This window comes from Euphorbia lathyris, chromosome 5 (assembly GCF_963576675.1).
Source record: "Euphorbia lathyris chromosome 5, ddEupLath1.1, whole genome shotgun sequence".
Classification (NCBI taxonomy): Eukaryota; Viridiplantae; Streptophyta; class Magnoliopsida; order Malpighiales; family Euphorbiaceae; genus Euphorbia; species Euphorbia lathyris.
This window is the reverse complement of record NC_088914.1, coordinates 17406077-17414702: the sequence shown is the minus strand read 5'-3', so window position 1 is coordinate 17414702 and position 8626 is coordinate 17406077. Positions and strand designations below refer to the sequence as shown.

Genomic DNA, 8626 nt, shown 5'->3' with positions numbered 1-8626 from the left:
GCAAAATATAATTCAACTAAATGTTTTCCCTCCATTTTTTCTTTCCCTCCACATTCTTTTCGCGGAGGCGGGATTGAGGAATTAGGACGCATCATGTTTGGCAACAACGACGTGGTTGCGATAAATTAAGACATATATAGCAACGACAGAGTGTTGTTGCGTTTAAGATTTAATTAATGGCTACAACCGCTTTATGTTCTCCCAAAATTAAAAAAATATTATAATTAATTTGATTATTAAAAATATGCACTTTTATAAAAAAAAAAGACATTTACATTTACGTTTCTTGAAACCAGTACTCATGGTCCACCATACTGAGAAGTTTCTTGGAACCAGTAATCTTCCTTGGAACAACATCCCTCATGCACCTTTACCCAAAACTTGCTACAATCTGCGTTTTCTTTCATGGTCGATGCTATCTTCCAGCACTAAAACATCTCCCTCTCTCTCTCCTTTTTTCTCTGTCTGACCTCCCCCTTTACCCCTCTGGTACTTTATGGTTGTTCACCATCACAGCCATTGCCAGGTTAGTTTGAGAAATTAACAATCACTGTTATCTTTTGTTTTGTTCCTATTTAGATAATGTTTTCCCTAAATTAATTTTGGTTAACTGGTGTTAATTGCTTCACATTTTATAATCATGTAATATCATTTTGTTTGTGCAAATCACTTATTGAGAAAGGCTTGAAGCTAGAGGCTGATCTTCGGGAAACCGAGGTGTGAAGAATGAAGCTGCACAACTCCGTGCAGAAGTTGAGAAATTGAATAGTTTGAAGCAAGAGCTGCTTGGGCAAAATCAGTCACTAAAATAAGATCTTGCAAGATCGCAAGCTGATAGTCAACAGAGTCCTCATTTGCAGGGCGAGATTCAGGTCCTACACTAGGAGCTTATGAATGTTAGGTTTGTGTTTGGATTGCTTTTTAATTCATAGTAGTACTAGTGAGTGCTTATTTTCAGTCTAATACATTTTGTTCAAAGAAATTTTTCATTATAAACCTTTACTAGTCTTCTACCCGTGCTATGCACGGTATATACAAAGTTTAGAAAATATATTAAATATAATTTTAGTTATTTGATTTTTTTTTTTGGTAGAAAAGGAAAAGAAAAACGAATAACAACAAACTACCCAGGAATTAGCCTAGGGAAGCTAACCCCAATCCTATCTTCTAAGAGAAGATGAGAGATGAAACTAGGGGAAACAGGAAGGGTAGTAACGCCTAACGTCCCTTCATGGCCCGCCGCCGCCAAGCGATCAGCAACACGATTCTGCTCTCTAAAAATGTGTCTGAACTCTACGAACTCAAAGGAGGAGCAAAGCTTTATAATAGCTTTGATGAGGTTGCGACTGTTAAGACCCATAGAATGATTCTCAGAAATCATTTTGATTGCTTCCAAATTATCAGACTCCACAGAGAGCCTCTTAACACCCAGCCTTTTAGCAAGATTGATTCCAGTAAGAATAGCCCAGAGCTCCGCAGAAAAGGAAGAACCCAACCCTAAATTCTGGGAGAACCAGAAAGCCAGACGCCCCCTACATCTCTAAGCACACCTCCAGCCGCAATCTTACCGTTACTGAGGTAGGAATTTTAGTTATTTGATGGATGGATTTATAATTTCATTTTCGGATTTTAAATATATATGTTAAATATGTAATTATGATTTATTATATAATTTACTTTTAGTGTTTTTCATTTTTACAATTAATATTATACTATTAAATGTTGTCTAATTAGTTATTTTATTTTATTTTATGAATAAGTAAATCATTATTTGTTTACAAATAATAAGTTAGTTTGACCTAAACAAAAATAAGTTAGATTGAAACATTATATCAAGCCAACAAAATATAATTTAAAAAAACTTCCTTTGAAAATATTACTACTATTTTTTTTATAATGAATAATTTACATAAATGTTATACTGTTCTCATTTATCATTTATGATTTGAAACACATAATTTAATGACACTAATTTTACATGAATTTTAACGAAGTATGATGAAAATAACAATATTAACGTAAATAGATTACTTTATTTTTTTTTCCTTGTAACCATTAAACGATTATAAATTATATACATTATACAACGATCTAGAATTAGAATTGCATTAGAAATCCATTATTGTTACTTGGTAAAACTTTTCTCTATTGTATTGATAATTGAGAGTGAACTACATTTACAACTTAAAAACGTACTTAATTGTGTGCTAAATCTATCCTGAATCTAACAATGCAAGTAAATTTAAAGTTTGAAAATATTGTTCAAATTATTCATAATTTACAAAAATATTGTTCAAATTTAATTGTAACTACATTTACAACTTAAAAAACATATATATATATATATATTTAACATAGTATTGTTCAAATTATATGTGTTAAAAAATTGAAAATAATTGATGATTTGGTAATAAATAATTTAATAATTAAAAAAATATCATAATTACCTACACCAACAAAATTGGACCTCCCAAGTTTATTAGGAAATCGTTTTTCAATCATTATGATTCATATTTAAAAAAAAATAATAATATCCAAGTAGAAAAAAATAATTAAATTATATATGAATACTAATATAATAGTATGGTTTTATCAAATAATAATAACACATATTTCATAAAAAAAATAACATATTAATCATATTTAAATACAACATATCCTTATCAAACTAACAAAAATACATTAAATCCTTATTTGACGCATCCTTTTATTATTTGATTTTACTTAGAGGAAGTAAGACTTTTTTCCTTTAATTGATATTTAACACTAATTCTGATTTAATTTGAAAAACAAAGTAGAGGAATACAACAACCATTCCTCTTAGAACATCTCAAGTAATAAAGGCTAATGGCCTGTATCGCCAAATATTTTGCAGTTGGTAAACCAGCCCATCATGTAACATGTTTGTGAAAATGTGCAGATATTAATTGAAAGCAATAGGGGAATTTACACGAAAATTCATAATTAGTAACTTATCTCTAACTTTATCAATAAATATTACTATGAATTATGTCAAGTTTGGCATTTAACAATTTCCACCACCATTTCACCAACTAAACCACTTACATAATTTGATATTTGTAAAATAAAAATTCATACTTTTGATATTATACTAATTAAATTAACAATATTGAATAAACAGTAAATATTATTATATTTATGAATTTCATGGAAAGAACGTCATTAACTTTAACGAAAGCTTCCAATAATCAAATGCTTGCATTTGAAATATTTATGTGATAGGTTAACTTAGAAATGAAAAATAATAGATTCATGTAAGATCTTAAATGCAACAAATCTGTATATGGAACAACTCTTAGCATTCACATTAATAAATTATTTTATCAACCCATAGCTAATTAACATATTCCACCATCACTAACTCAAATCACCAAAAACAAATTATAAACAATCCATCACATGAACTAAAACCAAATAGAAGAACGACGCATAATCAAGAAAAAAAACTGAATCAAAGTCAGAAAAACTTTCGATGTTCTAGAAAAGACTTTTAAGTATTATATTACAATAAAGAAAATAAAAATGGGAGAGGAATTTCATCACCTGGTTTATCTGGACGAGGAGAAGCTCGTAAATTCATAGTATTATCAAGATCAGGTCTAGGATTGTCCACACAAACTATCTGTAGCATCAAGTAAGTAAATCTCAGACATTAAGATCACAGTAATAGGGTAGTCCGCGCAACATAAAGTAACAAATATTTTCTATTTTCAAAACATCAACTTAGAAAAAAAACCACCTGTTGTTCTTCCCAGTCTTTTCTAATAACAGAACCAATGCTTTTATAATAATATACAAAAGAAGAAGCTAATCCTAAATACATCGTGAACCCTAGAGACCTAAAGCAACTCAAATTTCTAAGTAATCTAGTTATACATGGAAAGAAGTATTTAGAGATAAACAACAAAGAGAAAAAGTAGGAGAGGGAGTTTTTTTTTTAACTCAAAGATAATTAATTTAAAAGAGTGGTTCATTAATTTTAGGATCTATTAACTATATAAATATGAACCAAATACATTAAATATTAAAAAACAATTGCAACATTTAAGTTGAAGATAATGGTTATCATTTATAAGTTAATTTAATTGTGAATCATACTCAATGGTTTATTTATTCCATTAAATTATTCCATTATATTTTAAATAGTAAAAAAAGAGTTAAATTGACAAAGAAATTTTGAAAAAGATTATAGCAAAAATGAAAACAAAGATAAATAATAAATATTATTTTTAATCGGTAAAAAATGAGGGAGCGACACCTCAGCTCCATCATTACTGTTTTAATATATATATATAGATTAGAACTTTCAGAAATCATCATAATAAATCCTAAAATTGGACCTTTGTGTTTCAGAAATGCTATTAATTATGAAAAGAAAGCAAACATTGGGTTGGTGGAGCATACACAAGCAATGGAGAAGAACATGGTTTCCATGGCTAGTGAAGTTGAAAAGCTATGGGCAGAACTTGCGAGTATTGATGCTCGACCTTGGCTTGCGGGTATAACTATCACAGGTTTGCAGGCAATGATTTACATATTATACAAATGAAGTTTTTTTTTAAAAAAAAAATAGAACTTTTATAACAAAGTGCTCTCATTGTTTTTTTTAATTGCTTGGTAATTTTTCAAATTTTAGATTGAAGAGAGTTATTGTGAATTACAGAACTACTTTTAAATTAATAATTCATCATAAACAGAACCCACAATTAAATACATCCATAGCATATAATGAAAAGCAAGAATTAAATTGAAAAATATCTAAAACTTACACATGGCTATTCATAGTTTCTTCAGCATCTACTTGGTTAATTAAGTATGGAAAGATTCTCATTTAGCTCATAAAATGCATTACCCATGAGCAGGTATGAAGTTAGGATGCTGAGATTTGTGGTGTGTCAGGACTAATTTCTGACAGAAGAATTCCAGAATTAGAATAGGAAGAAAAGAATAGAGGTGAGGTCAGGAAGAAGAAAGAAGAGATTTAGGAGGAGAATATTTCATAATTAATTGCATAAAAACTAATACAGGGATGCTTTTCTTAAATAGAGAAGAAGATAAAAACAGTTACAAAGCAGACCCACTACAGGAAAGGTGGCCACCACTTGCCCACTTCCTTTCTCTAACTGCTATACGCCATCTCCTAAGAGAGCTTTTCTTTAGGGAAAACAAATAACAATAAAAAAAGCAATCTCAAGTAACAGAATTAATTAACAAAAGTAAAATTACTAATCAAGTCCTTCTACTTAATTCGGCGTCTGTATGTGACAATTCCTCCCCCTTGAGCACATTCTTGACCCCAAGAATGCATGAATTCCGGAAATTGTGCTTTAAGCATATCTTTAGCTTCCCAAGTAGCGTTAATTGTAGGCATGCCTTCCCACTGTACTAAGAGTTGTGGTGTGGAGACCCCGTCAATAAACACAGTCCGTGAGTTGATTACCTTCGCAAGTACAATGACAAATTCACTATCACTAACAGGTGGTAAAGTAGTCAGAGGGGAAAGTGCAGGATGCACCTTCTTCTTTAGGAGGGACACTTGGAACACATTGTGTATTTTGCAAGTAGGAGGTAGTTGTAATCTGTAAGCGACTTTGCCCACCCTTTCCAATACCTGAAAGGGGCCATAATATTTGGCAGAGAGCTTCATCGAACTTCGAAAAGCCAAAGAAGTCTGCCTATAGGGTTGCAGCTTCAAAAACACCCAGTCTCCAACCTGAAACTCTCTGTCTGTGCGTTTATTATCTGCCAGTTGCTTCATTCTGTTTTGGGCAGCAGAAAGACAACTTTGAAGATAGGCATTAAGCTTAGAACGTTCCTGAAGTAAGGAGTCTACTGTAGCCACGTCTGTAGATTGAACTGGTAGGATAGGTAGTTTAGGAATTACCCCATATAATGCCTGGAATGGACTCATTTTGATGGCTCTATGATAAGTAGAGTTATACCAGTACTCTGCCAAGCTCAACCAGGAATGCCACTTCTTAGGTTGCAAGAAACACATGCTACGCAGATAATTCTCTAGGCATTGATTCAAACGTTCTGATTGGCCATCAGATTGGGGGTGATAGGCACTAGTGAAGTGCAGTTTGGTCCCTAAGAGCTTCATAAGTTCTTTCCAGAACAACCCAGTAAATATCCTGTCACGATCCGAGACAATTGTCTTTGGAATTCCATGTAGACGGGAAATATTGTCTAGGAATACCCTTGCTACAGTTGCAGCAGTAAAAGGATGAGATAATGCAATGAAATGCCCCCCTTTTGAGAATCTGTCAACCACCACCAGAATAGTGTCAAACCCCGCTGATTTAGGTAATTTCTTAATGAAATCCATGGCAATGTCTTGCCAAGCGCCATCTGGAATAGGTAGAGGTTGAAGGAGTCCGGGATAGGCTGAATGATCAACTTTACATCTCTGGCAAGTTTCACAAGCTGCAATCCACTTGGTCACAGAATGGGGCATGTTTGGCCAATGGAAATGTAGCTGCAAACGAGTGAGGGTGCCTTTAATTCCTGAGTGATCCCCCAATAGGTGAACTATGACAAGCTTCAATAATTTGATTTTTGAGGTTTGACTGATTGCCAATGTAAAGTTTGCCTTTATATCTCAATACACCATTACTGAATGAATAAGGAGGACGGGAGGAGGGTTGGATCACAAGTTGTTGGATAAGGTTTTGAGCTAGCTCATCACCAATATATGTATGTTGTATATCCTGCATCCATGTAGGAATGGTCATGGAAATGGAAAAAAGTTGAGTAGAAGATTTAAGTACCTCCTCTTGCTGCCTTGATAATGCATCAGCAACTTTATTATCTACCCCTTTTTTATATTGAATGACATAGTCCAGTCCCAAGAGTTTAGATACTCCTTTGTGTTGTAGATAAGTGTGAAGCTTCTGTTCTAATAGATGTTTGATACTCTCTTGGCCAGTCTTGATCATAAAAGTAAAGTTCTCTAGGTAGTGTCTCCAAGTAGTATAAGCTTGCAATATTGCCAATAACTCTCTCTCATAAGCTGACAGCCTTTGGTTTCTTAGGCTCAGAGTCTTACACAAGAAACAGAGTGGCTTTCCTCCTTGCATTAAAATTGCCCCTATCCCAATTCCACTTGCATCACATTCCAAAACAAAAGGTTGCTTGAAGTCGGGCAGAGCCAATACTGGTGCTTTGGTCATGATGCTCTTCAAATTGTTGAAAGCATCAGTTGCCTGTTGTGACCAGCAGAACTGATCTTTTTTAAGAAGGTCGGTCAATGTTCTACTCAGCTCACCATATCCCTTGATGAACCTTCGATAATATCCGATCAGCCCCAAGAACCCTCTTAGTCCTTTAAGTGTTGTTGGAAGTGGCCAATCAACCATAGCAGAAACTTTGGTAGGATCTGTAGCTACTCCTGCTGCTGAGATAATATGGCCTAGATAAGCCACATGGGACACTCCAAAGTCACACTTAGAAGCTTTAGCAAACAACTGATGATGCTCAAGCAGTTGAAATACTAACTGAAGGTGCCTATAATGATCAGCTTCTGTGGGACTATAAATCAAAATATCATAAAAAAACATCAATACAAATTTCCTTAAGTATGGGGCAAAAATAGAGTTCATTAGTGACTGGAAGGTAGCTGGGGCATTTGTTAAACCAAATGGCATAACCTTAAACTCATAGTGACCAGAATGAGTACGAAATGTTGTCTTGTGTTCATCATTGGGGTTCATTCTGATTTGATGATATCCAGCCCTAAGGTCTATTTTAGAAAACACCTTAGCACCCTGCAATTCATCTATTAACTCTTGAATGATAGGAATGGGGAATTTATCTTTAATGGTAGCTTTGTTTAACTCTCTATAGTCAACACAAAATCGCCAGGTTCCATCTTTTTTCTTAACTAGTAAAACAGGGGAGGCATAAGGGCTTTGACTAGGGTGTATGACTCCCGAGTCTAGCATTTCTATAACTAGTTGTTCTATTTCATTTTTTTGGTGATGCGAATATCGATAGGGTCTAACATTGATGGGGTCAGTGGAATTTTTAAGGGGAATTGAGTGATCATGGGATCTATGAGGGGGTAATTTAGTAGGTGGAAGGAATATAGCCTGATATTCAACAATTAAGGGTTGGTATAAAGGTGATACCTGAGGAAGATGACTGACTGTGTTTGCTGCCATGTTAACTGGTGTTACTGACATTAAGAATAACTTTGATGTCACTCCCTTCCATCCTTTGTAGACCATTTGGTTAATGGACTTCAGAGTCATGCCCTTCAACTTAGACCCTTCTGCTATTCCTTTAAGTGCAATCTCCCTCTTGCCCTTGTGAATGAGAAGCCGATTGAATTCGAAATCAAATATGACTAGTGTATGTTGCCTCATCCAATCAGTGCCCAAAATTATGTCATAGTCCCTCAATGCCAAAGTCCGTAATGGAAAGTTGAACTTCTCCCCTTACATTGTCCATTGACACTCCTCACATCTGGTATTCACCAATAGCTGCCTGCCATCTGCTACAGTCACAGCAACTGGATGGATTTGAACCAAAGGAAGTTTCTCTGTAGCAGTAAAATTGGCATCCAAAAAGCTATGGGTGTTGCCACTGTCTATTAATATCACGA

At 34.0% G+C, this 8626-nt stretch overlaps 1 pseudogene; it reads left to right on the top strand.

The window, feature by feature from the left end:
* The first annotated feature begins 660 nt into the window (after positions 1-660).
* LOC136229695 (protein FLX-like 3) lies at positions 661-4696 on the top strand (annotated as a pseudogene).
* The last annotated feature ends 3930 nt before the right edge of the window (positions 4697-8626 follow it).